General features: G+C 36.8%; 1 pseudogene; it reads right to left on the bottom strand.

Annotated features, from left to right (window-relative positions):
- Window positions 1–22,244, bottom strand: part of LOC143388152 (F-BAR and double SH3 domains protein 2-like) — a 130,792-nt pseudogene that overhangs the window by 2,971 nt on the left and 105,577 nt on the right.

Here is a 22,244-nt window from a genome sequence, read left to right as displayed (position 1 = left end):
CTGTTTCATGATGCATTTAACAGTTTCCTATCATAGATCTCATTATATTACTGATTTTAGTTTATCTTCAAACAGTTACCAATTCAAACCATTCTCTAAACTTTTCTTTTTTAATTGAAAATATGATAAATTAGTCAATTCAACAAAGCTAAGGAAGAACAAAAAAGGGGACAAATTGTACTGTTTTTACATATGAAGATACAATAACTGGCTGAGCTTCTTGTATGTGAGGCTAAGTTATTATCACGCAAACAAGATTGGCAAACACTTTATTCTTCTATCTGCCAGGCTGCTGTAACAGATCCCCAGAGAAAAACTGAACTGAATAAATTAGGACTTCCTGTAAATGCAAGTTTCCTACTGATGAGCAAAACCTTACAGCCCCTTTATTGTGGGACAGGGGCTCTGGCAGGCCCTGGGTTATGTGGTAGGGCTCTGAGTGTGATAGAACAAAGAGCTACCTCAGAGTTGTACCACATAAACTAACCATGGACATAACACATTCTCTCTCTGATTTGTTTTTTCTCTCTCCACCAAACCAACCTTTGATATGCTATATACGATTTAGTATTTTGGTTAATAGATTCACAGAATGCAGAAGAATGAAGGCATAATAGGGTCATATCCCACAAGGGTCTGACCGTCAAGTCTCTGGTTTCTGAAATTCAGCTATATAGACATCTGGCAATTGAGGACTGGAACAGGGAGGGTGAGGCAGAGAGACTGCAACCCACTTTTGCCTGGTTCAAGAGACCCTAGGGAGTTATTTTCTTTAATCATGTTTTAAAGCAGCTGTTCTTTTCTTCTTTTCAGCAGTGCTAGGGATCAAACCTTGAACGTACTAGGTAAACATTCCACCACTGAGCCACACCTCCATCCCTTTAAACATTATAAAATTCAGCTCTCCCCACTCTGGTACCTGAATCTCTTTCATCCATGGAGTATCACCATTTTCTGAGGCTGAAAGTTCTTCAACTAGCACCGATGAAAACACTCCAATCTGCCCATTGAATTCCCCTTCCCAGAAGCCATCGTCATCTTGGTTCTCTTTGTTCAAGATACAAATGATTGCTCCCTCAGGAAAAGATAGCTCATCATCTGTTTGGCCCTCATAATCATAAAGTGCTTTCACAAAACAGACTAGAAAGCAAGAGAGAGACAAATCTGGTTAAGAACAAAGACAGTCAAGGCTGCTTTTGCAACCACCCCTATGCTCACATGACAACTCAGAGAGCACCACTCAAAGTTGTAATTTTTTTACTCACTGTCATCAAAACAGGGAAACAAAAAACAGGAAGAAAGTGCTTTTTAACCTACTGAAGGCTTACTCCTAGGGTAATACAGTTTAGGTCAAATGTGACCAAATAAAGTGTGCCTTGTTTCAGTCTTTACCACTGGCATCTCCGTTGAGGCTGCCTGAAACGAGTTCTGCTTCCGTGGAATTGCTGGATGTGTGTGACCGACTGTCCAAAGCGGCCAAGGACTGCAGCATGCTCAGTAGGCTGTTCGAGGTGGGAAACTGTAGGTACTTTTCTGGCACATAACCCACTTGGCCAACTTTATTTCGAGCCTGGGTAAAAGACATGGTTACAAAACAGGTTTGCACACACAAAGGTTTGGACCGGACATAATAAGAACCAAAACAAACTCCTAAAAATGTCACAAGAGGGGCAATATGAGCAAAGGAATATACCTTTACCCAGTCTTCCATATCTCCATCTTCAATCACTTCTAACACCTCATGTTCCTCAATGGTCAACTCATCTGGTTGAGAAGCCTGCAATGGAGGATGGTCATGGACAAAATTAAAAAGGTTAGATAAAGAGCAGATGTGAGCTGGTCAGAACAAAAACTGGGGATCAAAATATTGAAATGATTTTGAGAAACATAAAAATTTCAATGCTGTAAAACTATCATAATGAGGTGAAGTTTTACTCTAAAAAAATGAAACAAAATAAAACTGCAACTAAAACTGGATCCTCAGGAGGCAATCAGATCAGTGATCAGCACTGGGCTGGAAGTGAAGGATGTGGGTTCCAGCTTCAGCTCAGGTACCTAGTGGTAAGTTACTCAGCCTCCATTTCTTCAAAATGACAGTCCTGCCATTCTCTTGAGGATTGGGGTGTTAATGTAGGATGAATAAGCACAGAACCATGACGACTTGGGAAGCACAGGCAGAGGAGAAGGCACTGAAACGGAAGTGCTACCAAAGGCTACCATGGAGGTGCATGGAAAATGCAAAGGGCTATGTACATGGATTGGATGGAGGTTAAGCAATGCCGAGGGTTGATCTGGAATTGCTATAAAATAGTGGCCCAAAGAGGAAAATTGTGGGAAAGGCCATGATTGAGATCAGGCAAAATTTGGATTATGCTCCAATATTAGTATGAAGACTGGGTTGATCCTTAGAGGTTCTACACAATCTGTGATGGCTTTATTGTCCCTGATAGCACCAGTCACCAGATTTTCCCTTAGGACAACAAAACCTGAGAGGAGACTCTCAGAGGCTCCACAGAGGGGTTGGAGAGTCTGTTTGGCTTTGCTTCCTAAAGAGCCTTGTATGTCATATTAACAGGTGGCCTTGTGAGTATCTTCTGGCTCTCTGGTAAAAGCCTTAAAAGCTTCCCCCAAGTCCCAAGATCAGTTAAAATTGTCAACTGAGACCATATAGTTTTTCAAATCTCACAATTACAAAGTGTAAAATATCTCCAAGTTACACAAGCAAAAATTGGGCAAGAAAGTTAGTCAGTTTCTATGATTCACTCCACATTTTGCAAGCTTTAAACATTTCATCAAAACCCAGATTCTGAAGCTACCATAGCTCCTTAAGACAAAAACAGTCTTGAAAATGGGTGATAAACCAGAGAATACTATAAGACTAGATTTTCTCCCCTCAGTATTAGGGTTTGAACCCAAAACCTCACACATGCTAGGCAAATACCCTACCACTGAGCTATATCCCCAGCCACTCCAGGACCAGATTTTAAGTAAATTACCTCTTATGTCAATATATGAAACCCACTTATTTACTTTTTTTTAAGTGTAAAAGAGAATTTATTTAATTGAAAAGAAAAGAGACAGAACTCCTGCAGGATGAGAGGGGACCTGATAGAAATTGTCTCATTTACTCTTTTTAAAAATTTGTTCTTCATAGTTATACACAGCAGTAGAGTCAATTTTGGCCTCAATTATTCTTTTTTGAGGAAAATAATTTAGTTCTTTATTATTTATTGGGATGTGGACGTGCAGCACTCTTTGTAAAAAAGAAAAATCAGGCTTAATGCATCTTAAAATTTGGAATTAAATGAGTTAAGTCTATATGATAAAGATTCTCTATTAAAAAAGAAGATGTTTTATAACATTTAGTCTGAAGAGTGATAGGTAAGTTATTACTGTTCTTGAAATAAAAAAAGCCAAATAGCTTGGAGGATATTTTTTATATAATTAATTCAGCATATACAAAAACATCATCCTACAAAAAAGACAGCATACGAGAGGGCCATGTGACACTGCCAAGATCATTAGTCAACAGGAGGTAAATATGGGCAATTTCAGGATTTAAGCATTGGATAAATTGTTGAATGAGATAATTAGTGTTGGTCCACATTTACTCTTGATAGCTTTTCCAATGGAATTTCTTTGCTACTCTGAAACCACATTGTGTCCTGAATATACCAGTAAAAGGTACTTCTGTAGTAAAGCCGTTTTCCTAAATTACATGCCAAGACTTAAAAAGTCTCAATACAACCATACCAGTCTCTACCCTGTGTGAGAGCAAAGCAGGATATGTTGCTGTCCTTGTGCAACAGCCATTGAGGCCCAGTGCAGCAGGAGTCTTCTAGCAGAAGCAGACACTAGCATGACTGTGCTGACACCACACACCAATGACAACTTTTGTACAAGGTTTTCCTCTACATGGCAATCAAGACCTAGAGTCTGGGCCCTGTGAGCCTCGGGGTACCCTGGACCAGCACACTCTTCCCTGTGGTCTAGGTGCACCATGTCTCTCTTGCTTCTATGCTTATAACCGGCTGCTCCTTTTGTCTGTCCTGCTCTGTTCCAGCTTTCCTATCTGATGAATGGATTAGATTATTATAGGTATAAAAGTCTAGTTTCAGTCTTGTTTCTATGGGAAAGAGACCATCTGAGTCTCAGTTTTCTTTCTTTCTTTTTTTCTACCAGAACATAAGTGCCATAAAGACAGATTTTTGTCTGTTTTGATCAGTGCTACATCACAGGCCCTAGAAAGAGCAAAGTATTTGTATAAAGAGATGCTCAAGTAATTGTTTGTTGAATAAATGGTGTTTTCTGATAATATCTTCTTTGTAGGGTTATTGAAGAGATTGAAATGAACAAAGAAGCAGTAGCTTCTCATGACTTGTGGCCCAGCTCTCTTTCTCAGACCACTGGCAATGAGCCAGTTGCTTCTTCCTTTCATTAAGACTCCATGAGTCCATCACACACTGACTACCATGGTGCTCTAGCTCACTGCTAGTCCTTATGAGTTCCCTATTAGAATGACTTAAGGCGGGGACTGTATTTCTCACTTATTCCAACTATAGGCAGCAAGTGGTCAGTCAATGGCTATTAAATATATGCAAGGTCTCACAATGTCTCCTTAAGTCCTAATATGTTTCAGTCTGTTACAAAACTCCATAGCAAACTGTGAGCTATTATAAAGTAGAAGATAATGAAAGAACACTTTTGTGTTGTTGCAGTACTGGGGATCAAACCTAGGGCCTCACACATTGCTAGGTAGGCACTCTACCACTGAACTATATCCCAAACCCTGAAAGAATATTTTGTATGTAAAACATTTTCTGTATTGTGGCTCATTTCCTTAGGATGGATATTAATAAGGTTAAAAGTTATGAATACTTTTAAAGCTTTTGAATCTGAATATTAAATATAGCTTTTCTGTGTTCTCACCAGGTTCATCTAGTCCTTTTTTATTGGTGTAGGCCACAGAAATCATGATTAGGCTCAAAGTCAATCTCTTTCTCTTTTTTCCATTCATTCATTCATTGCAATGGAGTTTTGCTATGAGCATGGCCTTGAATACCCCGGTTTCAAGCCATCTTCCTCCTGCTTCAGCATTCCAAGTAGTTGGGACTATGGGCCTGGGCCACTGTGCCCAGCTGATCTCTCTATTCTAATTTATCCTCCTGAGTTTCTACACAAATACCAAAGTTATCTCCTTAAAGTCCAGAATAAAAACCGAACTCCTGAGCCTAGTATACAAGGCCCTTTATTATCTGACAGCAAATGCCTTTAGATCTTCTGTTACTCCCCACCTCTCAGCGCTCCTACACATCCAAAAGTAAACTGTTCTCAACACCCTATCCTCTCATCCCAGTTTCCATATCTGCTGTTCCCTTTGCTTAGAAGGATCCTTCCTTTCCCTATCTTCTCTCTCTACCTAGAAAAGTCTAGATTATGATTTAATTTAAATGCCATCTTGTCTGTAAAATTTATTTAACTACTGCGTAGTCTGTCTATTCCTGGATGGCAGGGATAGTGTCATATTAATTCTTATATCACAAAAGTTATCACATATTGTGCACTCAGTTTTAGCTCATGATTAACTGACTAAATAGATTCTGTTTGTTTTTTTTTTTTTGTATTGAGGATTGAACCCAGGGGCGCTTCACTACTAAGCCACATCCCCAGCCCCTTTTTATATTTTGTTTAGAGATAGGGTCTCACTGAGTTGCTTAGGGCCTTGCTAATTACTGAGGATGGCTTTGAACTCATGATCCTCCTGCCTCAGTCTCCTGAACTGCTGGGATTACAGGCATGCACCACTGCACTCAGCCCTAAATAGATTCTGATAGTCTGGTTTCACAGAGACGTATCTGGGATAGATTAATAGAGGTACTGTGATAGATCAATGGGTGAATGTGAGCTGTTTTTTTTTTAATATTTATTTTTTAATTGTAGTTGGACACAATATCTTTATTTTATTTATTTATTTTTATGTGGTGCTAAGGATTAAACCCAGGTCTTGCACGTGCTAGGTGAGCGTTCTGCCACTGAGCCACAACCCCAGCCTGAATGTGAGCTGTTTAAAACAATTTAGACACTTAGAACTCTCTCCATCTAAGGATCTTAATTAGTTTTGAAACTTTCATGTAAATATAACAAGGAGAGGTGATATCAGAAAACATTCTGAACCCTAGTTTAAAAATGTCCTGTAAAATATCCCCAAATTTCTTAGAAGATGATTTCAAAATTTCAAAACATTATCAAAACAATGTACACTAGGAAAAAACCCTAACTTTTTAAAGAAAACAGCAAGTATTATGAATTTAAATATAATGAAATGATGTTAAACTCAAAAAACCCAGGAATAGCTGATACTGAAAAGTATATAATGCCAGCTTTTGGCAACACAGGACTGGGGAGTGGAGTGAGAGTGCCCAGTGTATGACAGTTAAAGAGTCTCTCAGAACAGTCCCTCTGTTGTTATTCCTTAGCATTAACCTTTTCCTCTTGCTTTCTCTATCAGTATAGGGGCCAGAAAAGGATTCATTTGCTCATGCCTTCCTTACATCATTCACTTATTAATTTCACAATTATTAATCCAAGACCCACTGTGTGCCAGGCATTGTCCCAGGAGCTCATGACACAGAAAAGGTACAAACACAAAGTTTATACTTTCATAAGCCTTTAATGGGGAACCAGGCAAAGAAATATGAAGACAAGTAAGACTTAATCTGGCTGGCACTAAGAGCTATACAGTCATGTACCACATAATGACATTTTGGTCAACACTGGATCACACATATATGGTGGTCCCATAAAATTATAATGGAGATGAAAAATTAAAAAACAGCATTGTAGCCATCATGATGTCACAGTATAACATATTATTCATATGTCTGTGGCATCATTAGTGTAAACAAATCCACCATGCTGCCAATCATATATATGTACAGCACACATAATTATGTATAGTATATAGTATTTGATAATGATAATAAACAACTAGGTATTAGTTTATATTTAATATACTTTTAATCATTATTTTGGTCTGTAATCTCTACTTATTAAAAAAACAAGTTTACTGTAAAACAATTTATGCTGGCCAACAGTAGCCTTGTACATGTCACGTTTATTGCATCTTTGGATTGCATGAGTTTATCTTGTGCTTGATTTAATCTCATGTTGTTTTGTTCGTCATGGTCTGATGAACAGAAATAATATATCTCTACCACACAGGCTAGGTGTCTATTAGGCTATACCATCTAGATTCGTATAAGCTCACTCTACAATGTTTGAATGACGATAAAGTCACCAAATGCTGCATTTCTCAGATCATATTCCCGTAGTTGAGTGAGAGATGACAGTATGGTGAACAAAACAGTGTTATGGGATAGAGTAGTAAAGAGCTAGCTATGTGTTTAGGTGGCTGAGGTGACCTTTGGAGGCTATTTGAGTTGAACTACAATGAAGATAAGGGCAGTCAACAGATATATGGGGAGACACAGTTCTAATCAGAGGGAACAACAAGTGCAAAGATGTGTACTCAGGAAGGAACCTGGTACTTTTGAAGCCAGAAAGGCAGCCAGAGTGGCCAGTGTACTGAGTGTGTGAAGTGGAGGAATGGCCTGACATAAAGCTGGGGAGAATGCCTGTAGTCCAATCAGGCTAGACATTACGGATTCCAGTGAAGAGTTCGGGCTGGGAACGGTTTTTTAGGAAAAGGAATGGAATTAACATTTAAAGCTTAAAAAGGGTTTTTTTTAGAAAAGGGGATGGAATTAACTCCTTTATATGTAAAAAATAATTGTAGCTGGAAAATGGATCGTTGGGAAGCTAGTGTCAAAGAAGCCTAATTATGAGGGCTCATCCCCATCTTATAACAATCAAAGAAACGGCCTAGATAAAGATGAGAGCAGTAAATATGGTGAAAAGTGAATAGATTCAGGATATGTTGTGGAGGTGGGCACAACAGGACTGGCTGACAGACTGAATGTGGGAGTGAGGGAAAGAAAGGAACTGGAAAATTGAAACACCATTTACTTTGTGTTGAATATAAAGTAATTGGATAAGCAGGAAAGGATGAGAGAGAGTAAGAACTATTATACCAAACCAAGTTTGGAAATTCTGGCATCTGTTAATCCAGATTTCCTGCTCAATATGGACAAGAGGGAATTATATTAGGATGAGTAAAGGCAAAGTATTAAAAACTGCTTTGGGAAACAATTTTATTTTGATATGAATTTTGAGGTTCATTCTAATGGAGGGTTTATGCCAAGCAGGCAATAGAGAGTAAGGGTAAGAGCTGTATTTACTGAATATACTGTATTTACTGAACTAGGTACTATGCCAAGTGCTTTGCTATAAAGGTAATCTCTCATTTAATCTTCACATTTATTTTACAATATTATCCCCATCATGTAGATAAGGAAACTGAGGCTCATAGAAATTAAGAGGCTGACTAGAGTAACCTCATGTAGTTCATAAGCAGTGAGACAGGATTTAACTCAAGAAATCTAATATCAGAGCTTAAACTCTTCATCATTATGTTTCGTTCCTTTAAATATTAACTGAATACTGACATTATGCTAGGTGTCCTGTGAGAAGCTGGGTAGACACAGTCACATGTATCTTTAGGTTTGTCACAATTTAATATCAGCAATATCTTAATACAAACCTTGTAGGAATAAACAACTTTGCAGGTGAGTGGATAATTTCTTAAGGTACCAGAAGGACTGGAACTGCTGTCATCAAAAACATCCATATTGTCTTCAAACTCTTCTCCTTCTTCTCTTTCATTATCTGCATTTAGCTAGAAAAAATTAAAAACCATTAGCTAGTTTGCTTGCTTCAAGAAAATGTCTGGAAACAGGAAAAGCACCTAAAATTGAACTGTTCCAAAATGTTAATTTACTTATTCGATTATACATAGATAGGACTGTCTGTTCATGCATGCATGTTAATAGAGGATAGAGATCATTTTTACAATCAAAAGTAAAATATGTTTCAAATAGAGAAGAAATATTTATTAGTATCTTTCACTTTTTATTCTTAAATACTGACTGACAATAGGCAACAAAAGAATAAAATAGCTTTGCATGGTGGTGCATGCCTGTAATCCCAGTGGTTTGGGAGGCTGAGGAAGGAGGATCCTGAATTCAAAGCCAGCCTCAGCAACTTACTGAGGTTCTAGCGAGACTCTGTCTCAAAATAAAAAAATAAAAAAGGATGGGGATATGGCTCAGTGGATAAGCACCCCTGGGTTCAATCACTGGTACCAAAAAATTTTTTTAAAAAGCTAAAATAAAATAAATTGGACCATCGAAATTAAAAATTGTTTTGCATCAATGGACAATAAAATGACAGGATCCCACAGAATGAGAGAAAGTATTTGCAAATCATATACCTGATGTGGGATTAACATCCAGAATATATAAAGAATGCTTAAAACTCAACAATAAAAAACAACCCAATTAAAAAATAGGCAGCCAGGTTCAGGGTGCACACCTGAAATCCCAGTGGTTTGGGAGGCTGAGGCAGAAGGATTGTGGGTTCAAAGCCAGCCTCATCAATAGCAAGGTGGTAAGCAACTCAGTGAGACCCTGTCTCTAAATAAAATACAAGGCTGGGGATGTGGCTCAGTGGTCAAGTGCCCCTAAGTTAAATCCCCAGGATCCTCCCAACCCTGCAGCAACAACACAACAACAAAAGGCAAAGAACCTGAATGGATATTTTTCTAAAGAAGATATATAAATGGACAAGAAGCACATGAAAAGATCCCAACATGTTTAATCATTGGGAAAGTGCAAATTAAAACCATGATATACCATTTTATACTCATTAGGATGGCTATTTTCAAAAAGCTATTTTCATAAATGTTTATGAGGATGTGGAAAATTGGACCATTGTACACTGTTAATGTTACTGTATATAGTACAGCTGGTGTGGAAAAACAGTAGTATGGTGTTTACTTAATAAATTAAACATAGAGTTACATATAATCCAACAATTCCATTTCTGGGTAGAAACCCCAAAGAATTAAAAGCATGGACTAGAATAGAAAATTGTAAACCCATGTTCACAGTAGTAGTGTTTACAACAGCCAAAAGGTGGAAGCAACCCAAGTGTCCAGTAACAGATGAAAAGACAAACAAAATTGGTACATACATACAATGGAATATTACTCAGTCTTAAAAAGGAAGGAAATTCCGACAATGTTACCACAAGGATGAACTTTGAGGACAGTATGCTAAGTGAAATAAGCCAGTCACAAAAAAATAAACCCCATAATTCCACTTATATGAGATATCTAGAGGAGTCAAAATCATAGAGACAAAAAGTAGAAAGGTGATTGTCAGGAACTGCGGTGAGTAATGGGAAGTCATTTCTGCAAGATGAGATGGATACTGAGGACAGTGCCACAACACTGTGAAGTTTACTTAATGTCATAGAACTATATGCTAAATAATAAACAGGTATAACTAGATGATAAACAGGTATATTGACACAAAAGGAAAAGTCCCCTGTGCAGTGTTACACAGGAAAATATATAATTTTCTAATCTGAGTCTCAAGGTATATTACCCACCATAGCTAAAAGGCATATTAATTAAAGTAGTATTGGATGTTCAAAATGTATATGTATTTATCTATAGCACCATTTGTGCTATATTAAATATAAATAATATTTACACAAGCATAGTTGTCTGTCAAGGGAGTGCAGGACAAAGAAAACTGAGGGATGGACTGGGGTTGTGGCTCAGTGGCACGTACAAGGCACTGGGTTCAATCCTCAGCACCACATTAAATAAATAAATAAAATAAAGGTATTGTGTCCACCTACAACTGAAAAACGGAGGAAGGGGAGAGAGGGAGGGGGAGGGGGAGGGGGAGGAGGATCACTAATACTTTTAAATTGACTCCTCTTAAAAAATTCTAAGAATTCCTAAATTTTAAGAATATCTAAGAAATTCTAGAGACCCGCAGGGAATTCTAGAAGAATAAACTACATTTTTTCCTGCCACATTTACTGCCACCACTTCAAACGTCCTGACATAGTTTCATTTATAATTATTACTGAAAATTCTCCACATGTCAGTGAGGTAATCTTGTGCCTGATCTTACAGTTATTCATTTGTAATCCCTCAGGCCAGTGGCAAAATAAGTTTAGATCTTGACTTCTCAAATCTCAGACTTCAGATTCTATTGTTTTTTCCTACAGGGAATGGTGTTATACAAAAAATAAGGATGATGTTCTAGAAATTTCCATAACACTAACTTAAAAAAAATATTTCAACTACTATAAGACATTCCCTTCACACTCTAAGAAAGGTTATAAACATTTAAAAAATGTGGGTATTACAAAAAAATTTAAAAATGCTCATACATTTATAAAAATGAAGGTAGAACAAATTTCTAAAAAATATATAAAATGTTAATATTGTACTGTGCTATGGCACTTGGAATCAATTCAAGACATTTTAACTTGGCAACAATGGTTGACACTAAACATTCCTTTCCCTGCTCTATTTTTGAGTTCATTTTTTGGTTCTTATGGAAGGGAATGAAAGGCTTCAGTGACAGCAACACATGCTTCTGCACTGCTCCAGCACCTTCCGGAATCATATCATCTCAGAATAATTTCTTCCTTTTCCCCTCTTCTACCCTCACAAAACTATTTAGAAAAATTTTTTTCTAAATATTTTTATGGTTGTAGATGGACACAATACCTTTATTTCATTTGTTTATTGTATGTGGTGCCAGGGATCAAACCCAGTGCCTCACACATGCTAGATAAGTATTCTACCACTGAGCCACAGCCCTGGCTCCAACCCCTCACCTTCCCACCCCCGCCCCGTGGTGGAGGAGATGGAAGTCAGGGTCTCCTACATGCTACTTCTGAGCTACACACCAGCCCCCTCCTCTACCCTCTTGACTCAGCATTTCTAAAATTACATTCTTCTTCTATTATCTAAAGAACTGCACTCAATTCTTTTTCTTCCGGTCACTTGACAGAACTTCAATCAAAATGATTTTTTTTCTAGCTGTACTAGTATTTTTCCTTCCTTAGATGTTGTAAAATGCTTACTGTTATTGCCAGGACAGATAAGAAGAATCTTTTTGAGTTGGTTTTAGTAGTGGTCTTCTTGTACTCAGCAAAATAACCTCAGATAGGCACCATGGGCTTTGTGGTACTCTCTAGGAAGCAGTGGGCTCTGAGTCTGTTGGACTTGAGTGTGAGAGCTGACCATGTCACCTCCTGTGTGACCTTGGGCAAACTACTTAACTTCTCCAACTCAATTATCTCATCTCTCTAATGAAGTTAATGACTGCTTCACAGGGTACCATAAGGATTAAATGAGGTAATACATTTAAAACAATTAATGCATGCTTGCTGCACAGAAGGCACTTAATAAACCATTAGCTTTTATTGTTTCTATGAGGTAGGGAGAATCTAGATAAAGAATCTGTTAATACTCAATACAGGGGAAGGCAGCTGCTTATAGAAAATAAACAACAGAACCTCTGAACTCCATGTGGACAGAGAAGTGATCACAGTGAACATTATTCCAAATATGACACAAAAAGTTATGAAATATGTGAAAAAGTATCAGGAAAATGGATTCCTGCTTCCAAGCAAGATGGACTATCAGGGTCTAAACTAACTAAAAACTGTTCAAAATATATGGAAGAGGGCTGGGGTTATAGCTCAGTGGTAAAGCGCTTCCTTAGCATGTGTGAGGCACTGGATTCAATCCTTAGGACCACATATAAATAAATAAATAAATAAATAAAGAAAGAAAGAAAGAAAGAAAGGTATTGTGTCCATTTACAACTAAAAATGTTTAATAAATATGTATTTATAAATATGTGTGTGTGTGTGTGTGTGTGTGTGTGTGTGTGTGTGTGTGTGTGTGTATACATATAGTTTTTAAGACACTGGACATTAAGTAATGACCTACTGCCAGAAAAAGTTCCTAGGCAGAGACATAAGGAGAGGAAATCCAGGCAGAGAGGATGATGGTCTCCCAGAACTGATGAAGTAGAACTAGGAATTCAGGAAGGCCAAAGTGGCTGGAGTTGAGACTGCAGAGTGATGAAGAGGAGGGTGGGAGAGAGAGACAGAGATAGACAGATATTATGGGAAATCTGCAGAGGACAAGTATTCAGCTGAGTACTGATCAGTACATGTTATATGAAGAAAGTATGTGTGGTTAAGAATAGAACCACCCAAATGGATTAGAGAAAATGATCCACAGATATTGCACAGATTTGACAATAATTCCTGTTCTCTCCTAATAGAATAGAAAACCTCAGAAGGCTCAGGGCATCAGGTGGAGTTCTCAGAAAACCAGTAAGGATACAGAAGAACCAACTTGACTTAACTGACATTTATAGAACATAATATCTAACAGCAGCAAGTACATGAGAAACATTTACCAAGATATACCATATACTAGGTCACAAAACAATTTAGTAGGATTCAAGTATGTCAAGTATGTCGGACTACAACAGAAACAAATTAGAAATCACTAACAGCTGTGTGTGATGATGCAAGTAGACTGTAATCCCAACTACTTGGGAAGCTGAGGAAAAAGGATCACAAATTTGAGGCCAGGCTGCAAAACTTAGTGGTCCCTGTTAAAAAAAAAAAAAGGCTAGGTAGAGCATTTGCCTAGCATGCACAAGGTCCTGGGTTCAATACATAGTAAAACAACACACACACACACACACACACACACGCGTGCGCACACACACACAAAAGGGGGAAAAAAAAGAGACCAGTAACAAAAAATATCTGGAGCTGGGCATGGTGGCACACCACACCTGTAATTTCAGTGATTCCAGCAGCTGAGGCAGGAGGATCAAGTCCAAGGTTAGCTCAGGCAACTTAGTAAGACTACGTCTTAATATATAAAATAAAAAGAGCTGGTAGTGTGCCCCTGTGTTCAATCTCCAGTACTGACAAAAAATTATGTAAAAATGATTTAGAAAACCCAGAACAACTTTGAGAACATCTTTAAGAAGTTGGGGGAGCCAGGTGTGACGGCACACGCCTATAAATGCAGCATTCAGGAGGCCGAGACAGAAAGATTGTGAATTCGAAGTCGGTCTCAGCAACTTAGTGAAACCCTGTCTCAAAATAAAAAATAAAAAGGGCTGGGATGTGGCTCAGTGGTTAAGTCCCTCTGGGTTCAATCCTTGGTACAAAAAAAAAGTTGGAGGACTTATCCTCCCTGACTTCAACATTTTATAATTTTTGGGGCGATGGTGTTTATTTCTACTCAACAAAATCCAACCTGTTACTTGGAACACCTTAAGACTCCTAAACAGTCTCCCTCTTCAAATCCTATCTTCACAGATAGTATAGGTTGATTCCAATCACAGTCATGCATTGCTTAGAGATGGGGACTACTTCTGAGAATGCATTGTTAGATTGTTAGGGGTTTTTATCATGGTGTGAACATCGCAGAGAATGCTTACCAAATTAAGAGGCCTATGTTACTACATGACAATTTTTTTCTTTCTATATTTTAGATGACATAATTCTTACGGGACCATCATTAGATGGGCACCCATTGTTACATCTTGGGAGCAAGTTTTTACCCCTCATATATCAGATCACACACTAATTTCTAAGGTATATAAAGAACTCAAAAAGCTAAACACCAAAAAAAAAAAAACACAAAACAAAACAAACAAACAAACAAACAAAAACCCACAACCCAATCAATAAATGGGCCAAGGACATGAATAGACACTTCTCAGAACAGGATATTCAATCAATCAACAAATATATGAAAAAATATTCATCATCTCTAGCAATTAGAGAAATGCAAATCAAAACTACTCTAAGATACCATCTGACTCCAGTCAGAATGGCAGATATTATGAAGACAAACAATAATAAGTGTTGGTGAGGATGTGGGGAAAAAGGCACACCCATACATTGCTGGTGGGACTGCAAATTGGGGCAGTCAATATGGAAAGCACTATGGAGATTCCTTGGAAATCTGGGAATGGAACCACCATTTGACCCAGCTATCCCTCTCCTCAGACTATACCCAAAGGACTTAAAAACAGCATACTACAGGGACACAGCCACATCAATGTTTATAGCAGCACAATTCACAATAGCTAAACTGTGGAGCCAACCTAGATGCCCTTCAGTGGATGAATGGATTAAAAAATGTGGTATATATACACAATGGAATATTACTCAGCACTAAAAGAGAATAAAATTATGGCATTTGCAGGTAAATGGATGCAGTTGGAGAAGATAATGCTAAGAGAAGTTAACCAATCCCAAAAAAACATTTTATAATTTTATAGGACTTAAGACAATGGAGTACTGGCATCAAACTAGACAAATAGATCCACCAATGAAACCAAACAAATGTTGAGCAATAAACACTAGTGGATTACTGGTTGACTAATGAGAGATGGGAAAGGCAGATTACAAAGGAAATGAGGAAACCTCTGGGGGTAATAGATACGTTCATCATTATAATGGTGGTGGTTTCATGGTGTATACATGTGTCTGTATGTATTAGACTGTGCACATTTAGATATGTGCAGATTATCGTATGTCAATTCTATCACAGTAAAGCTGTTAAAAATATTAAAAAAAACTTGGGAATTTTAATGTCATCTTTCATACAGTACTTGATGCTATAAAACCATTAACTACATTGGAAATGGGACCTTCAATGATGATTCAACAAATGCTTCAGAAATGAAAAATAATAAAAGAATGCACAGCTATTAAAACATCATAGAAGTTAGAGGAAGAAAGGGAACTCAGAGATGGTGAAATAATTGATAAAGAGCAGGACTTCAGAGGGAGATATATTTTGGTTCAAATGTCACTTCTCTTCATTTATATGCTGTGTGCCTTCAGGAGGTATTTAATTCTCCCAAGTGTGTGTCCTCAACGTAAATACACTCAGGATTTTTGTGCTCATTAATTAATTGTGCACATATATATAACGTATGATTGTATTTGGCAGAATACCTGGGTCATAATACACTCTATCAATGTGAACTCCCTCCATTGAGTAGTAATGCACCTGTCAGAACTAGAGTAAATGGCTTTTCTGAGGTTCAGATAAATATTTTTAACATGTACTATGTATAAGAAACTGTGTCAGGCACTTTATTTTTTTCTTGTATAAAATTAAGTTAATTCCTTTATTTCATAGAAATCATAATTGATGAGATAGTTTTAAGAACTTTGAATTAATAACTTAATTTCCTAAAAAAGTCATCATAAACAAAATAAAGTTGATAATAACAACACAGTATTCCACTAGGTAGAGATAAATAGCATTACTTTTTTTTTTAAACTATGTTGCCTCTGCTGCTTTCAAATTTGCCTTTTCTGTCTCAGGAGTAACTGGGATTACAGGAGTTTGCCACTGCATTCAGCTCATTATCTTTTCTGATGGCTTTTCTTCTAGTAATAACATATATGTACATACATTTTTTACAATTTATTTATCCTCACATTTTTGTGCTAAGAGCATAACATCTACTTTTGTTACATTTTTCATAAATAACATACCATAATTAACTATAGCTACTTTGCTGTACAATAGATCTCCTCATTTATTCTTTTCTAACTATGATCATATTTTCTTTAACCATATACCTTCACCCAATCATCCCAATCTCTAGGAACCACCATTCAACTCTACTTCTGAGATAATTTTTTTTAAGATTTCACATATAAGAGAGAATATAAGATATTTATCTTTTTGTGCCTGGATTATTTTACTTGACATAATGTCCTTTAGATTTATCCATGCTGTCATGAATGACAGGACTGCACTGTTTTTATGGCTCAACAACATTCATATATATATATGCCATATTTTAAATTAATTAATTATTTGGTACTGGGGCACTTAACCACTGAACCATATTCCCAGACCTTTTTATTTTTAAATTTACAACAGGATCTTGCTAAGTTACTTAGAGTCTCACTAAGTAGCTGAGGCTGGCTTTGAACTTGTGATCCTTTTGCCTCAGCCTCCCAAGTTGCTGGACAGATATGCACAATTGATCCCAACTAAATGCCACAATTTAAAACCCAGAAATCTGATGATGGATGTTTAGGTTGATTCCATATCTTAGTCATTGTGAATAGCACTGTGATAAACATGGGAAAGTAGATAACCTCCTTCAACATACTGATTTCATTTCTTTTGAATATGTACCCATTAATGGGATTGCTAGATTGGCACTTGTTATTATGGCTATGCAGAAAGTCAAGGAACATAGTATACATCCCCTCAGAGTGAAATTCTGTACATCTTTTCGCCTACCTTTTGGCCGTAGCTGTCATTAAGTGAGACTGGTTCTCTTGATCTGTGGGCACTAACTTAATAGACATATTCAATTTAGTAATTCTCAGTACCTAGTGAAGGGTCTCATAAGAAGGACTGGCTCAAGGCATACTTACTGAAGTAAGCTGTTCCTACTGAGGATTTGTTAGTTTCACTAAAAGAGTAGGCTCTTTTGAATATGGAGTTTAGTTAAATAAAAACCACGATTGCTCATTTGGAAATACTGTAAATGCAAAAGCAACTGAAGATTTTTGTAGGCACATTCTACAAACTGTTTTCAACAGTTTGCATTTATAAAAATCCGCTGTTTCTTTTCACTGGGATTAGCTTAAACCAAAAACAGATTTTCATATTCAAAAACAAAGACCTCTATACTGCAAGAACTATTAGGCAATACCTGGGCTGATGGAACTAAACTACATCTCAACGGTTAAAAATATTTAATCTACTAATAAATTTGAGAGGTTTTCCATTACAAAAAAAGATTAATTTCCTTGCATTTCAATCATACTATTCAACATGGTCTTCATAATGACTGGAGTCAGAATTTCTGTGTAACTCTCATATTCAATCATCATACTCTTAGACAAAGTTGACTGTTTGCTTTTGTTCAATATTTGGGGGAAGTGGCTAAAGATAGGGAAGACAAGTACATAGTATTAGCTATAATTAGAAAGTTTAAGAAAAAAAATAAACCAATATTAAACAAGGACTGCAAATCTCTGACCAACTAATCCCACTCTGAAAATCTGTACTACAGGAAAAATTCTCAATATGGAAAAATACAGTCACCTGTTGGTATCCAAGGCAGGTTGGCTCCAGGACCTCTCATGGATACCAAAATCTATCAATGTCCAAATCTCTAATATAAAATGGCATAGTATTTGCATATTAAACAACACACATTCTCCCATGTATTTTAAATCATTGCTTACATTGCCTAATACAATGTAAATGCTATGTAAAAAGTTGTTACTGGGGCTGAGGTTATAGCTCAATGGGAGTGCTTGCCCAGCATGTGTGAGGCACTGGGTTCGAGTCTTAAGAACCACATGTAAATAAATGAAATAAAGGTCCAGTGACAACTAAAAAAATATTTTTTAAAAAAGTTGCTATACTATTTTGTCCAGGGAATATTGATAAGAGAAAAAAAGTCTGTATATGTTCACAATTGAAGTGATTTTTCTCCCAATTTTTTTGATCAGTGGTTGGTTGAATCCATGGATGCAGAATCCAGGGATATGGAAAGCCAATTATATGTGTAAAAATTTTTTATATTATTTAAAATAGCAAAAATTTGGAGGCAGTCTAAATAATGAGCATATAAGAGAACATTTAAGTGAATTTTATTATGCCTTCCTAATGGAATACTGTACAGGCACTGGAAGAATAATTATGAAGATCATCTAGTGACAAGGCATGTTAGGCAGGAAAAATACAAAATTAATTTAATTATGATAAATATATTTAAAATATATATATCAGTAATGAATATATTTCAAAACATGTTGTATACCATAAATATATATAATTTGTGCTTGCCAATTACATGAAAATGAAAAAAGAAAAGAGGAACGAATTATACCACATTGCTATCTGTAGTGTTATGGAACTTTTGGTCATTTGCCTCCCCATTCTGTTTTCTAATTTTTTTTTGTAATATAGTTATGTAACTTTTCCTATCATAGAGTTAATATAATTTCAAAAGTTAGGTTGTAAATTGGTTGTGGATTTTGAGTAAGGGAAAACAAAGAAAAAAAGGAGGGATGAATGACATGAAGACAGACTAAGTCACTGGCAGCAATTCAAACACAGGAAGCTCTTCAGTTACCCACCAACTGAACATTTACACCAGCAGACTGTTCTCCTTTTAAACAATGTTGCCATATTCTGAGATTCTTTTTTTTTTCTTCCCAGTTTTATATTCTGTACCACGTATGAAGCAGAAGACAAAGAGTCAATGCTCAAGTATAGTTCCTTCCTTATTCTATAAGGTAAATAGACTGTATATTGAAAAAACATTTATATTTTATAAGGTAATTTTCAGTTATACTGTTAATGTCTACCAGTAGTATCAATCATATTTTCTAGATGACTAATGCTTTTGTTGGCATCTATAATGGAAGAAAATATTTGGTTACTAGAATGTGTGCTTCTGCTTTACATTTGTCAGCCAGCTAGCTGTCAGTGTGAAGAGATACAATCCTCTCTAAGTTATTTTAGAGATGTTATTCAAAAGCAGGTTAAATAAATATTGGGACCTCATTAAATAATTTTGTGACTGAATCTCTCTTTAATTTATATTGTCAGTAGATCTTCTACAAAATATAATCCCTCAATGAGGAGGGAAGACATAGGATTACCAAGACTGACTAGATAGAAGGAAAATGTGGGATGAGATTGCAAAATACTTTCTTTACCAGAGACATGTCTCTAGATGAGCTGATGTCTACATACCACTAGATACACATTTCCTTCATTCCCCTCCTTTATACCCAGGAGCCCTTCCTCTTTATTTTTTGCTAAAATTGTTCAAGGACTACCTTCAAATGACATTTCCTGCATGAGGCAAACTTCTTCTAACTAGTATTGAGCTTTTCTGGCTGCATGTCACAGAACTATGAGATTTTAGAGCTGGAGATCTTGGAATCAATTAACTTAACATTCTCTCAGAAATCCAGAAAAAAGTGACTTTTCCCAAGGTGTGCTGATGATAGAGGTAAGCAATTTCAAGCGGCCACACAGTGGCCCAGTCACACACTGCTACGTATCACTAAGGTCTATGAAAGTCTTGTCTTCTCTCCCAGCTTGTAAGCTCTTTGAGGAGAGAAACAAGTTTTATTTACCTCCAATTTGCCTGGAAGTAAGCACAATGTGAAGTGATACGGACCTTCTCAGGTGGTTTAGTCAGAAGAGGTGCTAGTCCAAGGATAGTAATGGGTTTGATTGGTTGGAAACAGTGCTGCTGCTGTAGAAGCCAAAAGCAAGTTTGTGCCCAGAATTTGCTGACATTATAAACTATACAACAAAGTAACCTAAAGCAGATTGGAATTAACATCTTTTAAAAGATGCAATAGGAAGAAATATTCCATGACATGAAGCAACTCTGTTCTAATGAAAACATGGCAAGCTCTTCTAACCCCAAAGTCATTTCGGTGATGTGTGGTTTTTTCCCCTGGACTGAATTACCATTAATAGTGAAATAAAAATAAACCTTCAATAGATCTTGTCTTCTTAAATGTATACCCACACACAATCCTTTTTAAATGTGCAAGTGTATGCCCATTAAAAAATCAGAATGTTATGTGAAAAAACTGAAAAAACTTCTAAGAATGTTTTAAAACTTTGGCTAATTTCTCTATCAAGGACACTTTATTTCTGAAGGACACAACATTACAAATACAGTGGAAGTTGGGAGATTTTAGCTTTTAGTTTGCTACTGTTCCACCCACCCACCTATGTATCCATATTTTTCTCCATTTCTTCCTTCAACAAATATGAAGAACCTATTATGTGCCAGACATTTAGCTGTGCAGAGCAATGAACTAGGCAGATATGGCAATTATATTTCAGAGAGGAAGACGGACAATAAACAAAAGAAAACAAAGAAGAGAAGTACAAACTGTGATAACACCATTAAGGAAATAAACAAGATGAGAGAGAGTAATGGGTAACAAGGTGGAAGTAGGAATTAGGTCTGACTAGAATGCATCACATATCCACCTATGTAGTATCAGGGAAATCAATGAACTTTTCTGATTCTTAGATCTTTAACATGACAAACCAAAGTTGAACTAAATGACATCCAAGTGGAAAGACCTTTGGATGTGAAGTAAGAAAACTTAAGCTTGTGCCCCAGGTTTGACAATCAAGTATGAGAGCCTGTGGGAGCTGGAGTTACCTTTACACTGAGCCTCCACACTGCTGAAAATTTGTTTATTTTAATTTTGAGACAGGTATGGTTATGTTCTGCAAGCAAGGTGCGAACTCCTGGACTTGAGCGATTCTCTTGTCTCAGCCTCCTGTGTCACTGAGACTACAGCTGTGTGCCACCACGCCTCACTCACACTTCTTTAAGATTTTACAACTCTGAATGTTTTTCATTTTCACTAAAGATGACTTCTGAAAACTTCAGAAAGGCTAGGTTAAGTTTTCTATTCTACTACTTCTAGCTAAGAAGTACATTTACTTCATGAATAGAATAAATAATGAGATTGGTAGATAATCATTGATAACCCCATTAATGACAATGTATTCTTTTTCTGCACATTAAAAAAAACATTAACAAACTGCTTTTATCTTCTCTCTTCTTTTTCCTGTACTTCTTTTTCATCCTTTAGTGAAAGCCCATCATATCCAAGAAAAGAAACCATACCGAGTGTAGTGTGCCATTGCTGGTGGCTGCAGGAGTGTGGGCCCATCGCTCATTTTCCAGTTCTTCCATTACTTGGTTCATGGCACTCTTTAGCCATGTGTCCACAGAAACGCCAATCTGCTTTAGCAGGTCTAGCCGGGCTTCAGCTTTCAACTTAATTATCTAAGGAAACCAAGAAAATGATCAGAAATCAAGGCATTTCCCCCCTTTCATTATTAAATTATTTCCCATTTATTTATTTAGGACAATCTTGATATTCACAAGCAATTCTTCTTGGGTATAAAAGGTAATTTATCATTTGCAGAGAGGAGGAGAAAGGAAAAGAACATAAACACAAGAGCAGTCCCCCTAAACATGGCAATAGCATACTTCTTCCTTCTATCTATCTATTGGGGGTGGGGGTATGTGCTGGAGATTGAAACCAAGGTCTTGTGCTAGATAAGCATGTGCTCTACTACTGAGCTACACCTCCAGCCCTTGACTGACTGTATATTCACAAGAGCATAGTACTGATGACACATCAAATATAACTTATGAGGG

This window comes from Callospermophilus lateralis, unplaced genomic scaffold, assembly GCF_048772815.1.
Source record: "Callospermophilus lateralis isolate mCalLat2 unplaced genomic scaffold, mCalLat2.hap1 Scaffold_138, whole genome shotgun sequence".
In the NCBI taxonomy this organism is placed as follows: domain Eukaryota; kingdom Metazoa; phylum Chordata; class Mammalia; order Rodentia; family Sciuridae; genus Callospermophilus; species Callospermophilus lateralis.
The sequence above is the reverse complement of the archived record's forward strand: the minus strand, read 5'-3'. Positions and strand labels throughout refer to the sequence as shown.